This window comes from Oratosquilla oratoria, chromosome 1 (genome assembly GCF_046742065.1).
Source record: "Oratosquilla oratoria isolate Oo_2021 chromosome 1, ASM4674206v1, whole genome shotgun sequence".
Taxonomy (NCBI): domain Eukaryota; kingdom Metazoa; phylum Arthropoda; class Malacostraca; order Stomatopoda; family Squillidae; genus Oratosquilla; species Oratosquilla oratoria.
Genome location: NC_134777.1, coordinates 13351653 through 13354152, shown reverse-complemented (window position 1 = coordinate 13354152; position 2500 = coordinate 13351653).

The window sequence follows — 2500 nt, the reverse complement described above, 5'->3', positions numbered from 1 at the left end:
AAATAATACATGATAAATAACAAACAAATAATAAATAATACAAATACATAATAAATAATAAATAACAACAACAACAACAACAACAACAACAACAATAATAATAATGATGATAATGATGATAATGATGATAATGATGATAATGATGATAATAACAATAATAACAATAATAACAATAATAATAACAATAACAATAACAATAACAATAATAACAATAATAATAATAATAACAATAATAATAATAATAATAATAATAATAATAATAATAATAATAATAATAATAATAATAATAATAATAATAACAATAATAAATAATAATAAATTAGAATTAATAATAATAGATAATAATAAATAATAAATAATGATAGATAACAATGAATGATAATAAATTATAAATAATAGATGATAAATAGATAATAAATTATAAAGATAACAAATACCAAGTAACAATAATGAATAATAGAAAATAAATAATAAATAATAAATAATAAATAACAAATAATAAATAATAAATAACAAATAATAAATAGTAAATTATAAATGATAAATAATAAATAATAAATAATGAATAATAAATAAAATATAAAAAATAAATAATAAATAAATGATAAATAAATAATAAATAATAAATAGTAAATCAATAGATAAATAATAAATAAATAATAAATAATAAATAATAAACAATAATAAATAATAAATAATAAATAATAGATAATAAATAATAAATAATAAATAATAAATGATAAATAATAAATAATAAATAATAAATAAAATAAAGAATAATAAGTATTAAATAATTGATAACAAATATTAGATAATAGATGATAAATGATAAATAATAAATAATAGATAATAAATAATAAATAATAAAAAATAAATAATAAATAATAGATAATAAATAATAAATAACAAGTATTAAATATTAAATAATAATAAATGATAAATGATAAATAATAGATAATAAATAATAATAAATAAATAATAATAAAATAATAATAAATAATAAATAATAATAAATAATAAATAATAAATAATAAATACCAAATAATAAATAATGAATAATAAATGATAAATGATAAATAATAAATGATAAATGATAAATAATAAATAATAAATAATAAATAATAAATAATAAATAATAAATAATAAATGATAAATAATAAATAATAAATAATAAATAATAAATAATAATAAATAATAAATAATAAATAATAAACAATAAATAAATGATAAATAATAAGTAATAAATAAATAAATGAATAAATAAACAAATAAGAATAAATGAAATGTAAAAAAAATTGTAAGCGAGATGAGGAGGGAAGAGAAGGGGTGTGGGATGAAGGGAGTCATTTGGCTCTAGCCCAAAAAACAAAATAGAAATCGAGTGAATTTAGCAAAAACTCGTGAATCATAGAGCAAAGGCAGGGGATCCCAGCATGGAAATGGTTGGACGTTCGAAGGTATCCAATGAAGGACAAAGAATGAATAAAGAAGGTTGTGGGCACAAAGTTTTTCTTTGCCAATTAATTAGATCGTATAAGGTATGTTTGCCATAATGATGAGGGGGGTAGGGAGGGTGGGAGGGAGGGAAGGTGGGAGGGAGGTAGGTAGGTGGGTGGGTTTGGTAGGTATGTAGGTAGGTAGGTAGGTAGGTAGGTAGGTAGGTAGGTAGTGAGTGTGTGAGTGTATGAGTGTGTGAGTGTGTGAGTGTGTGAATGTGTGAGTGAGTGTGTGTGTGTGCGTGTGTGTGTGCGAATGTGTGAGTGAGTGTGTGTGTGTGTGTGTGTGTGTGTGTGTGTGTGTGTGTGTGTGTGTGTGTGTGTGTGTGTGTGTGTGTGTGTGTGTGTGTGTATGTGTGTGTGTGTGTTTGTGTGTGTTTGTGTGTGTGTGTGTGTGTGTGTGTTTGTGTCCACCCTAACAGCTCCTGTCTAAGACAATGCTCACTGTTAGTTCAGTTGCCAGGTGCGAGTATCGCCGTACCAGCTCCATTCATACCAACATTAAACGTACAGATCCTGTGGAGGAATTCCCCAACTTTACAAAACCTTGCACACAGCGACCGGCCACAGAACCTTCCGGTTTCCACTGCTTATCGACGAAGGTAGTGCTCCGGTGAAGTGGGATGATTGAGTGAAGCTGGGTGTTTTGTTCGTTGATGCTAGCGGAAATGACTGTGGAGCACAGTTCTTGACCCATTACGTCTTCCTTTACAGTGTCTACACTAAGATGAGATCCTTACCAACCTAAGCGCGACCGCGTCGCTCCCTTCCCACCCGGTTTCAGATGGCGAAAGCAAAGTTCGATGACCTACTGAAGAAACAAATCACTCAATGTTCGAAAAGCTATTGAACATTTCCCGTTCACATGGTTCCTAAGACTTTAGGTAACGAATACCTCACGTGTGCAGACTACAGACATCTAAACAATGTAAGAGAAACCCAATTCATCACATACAAGATTTCCACACCAAGCTACATGGGTATGCAATCTTTTCAAAGAATGA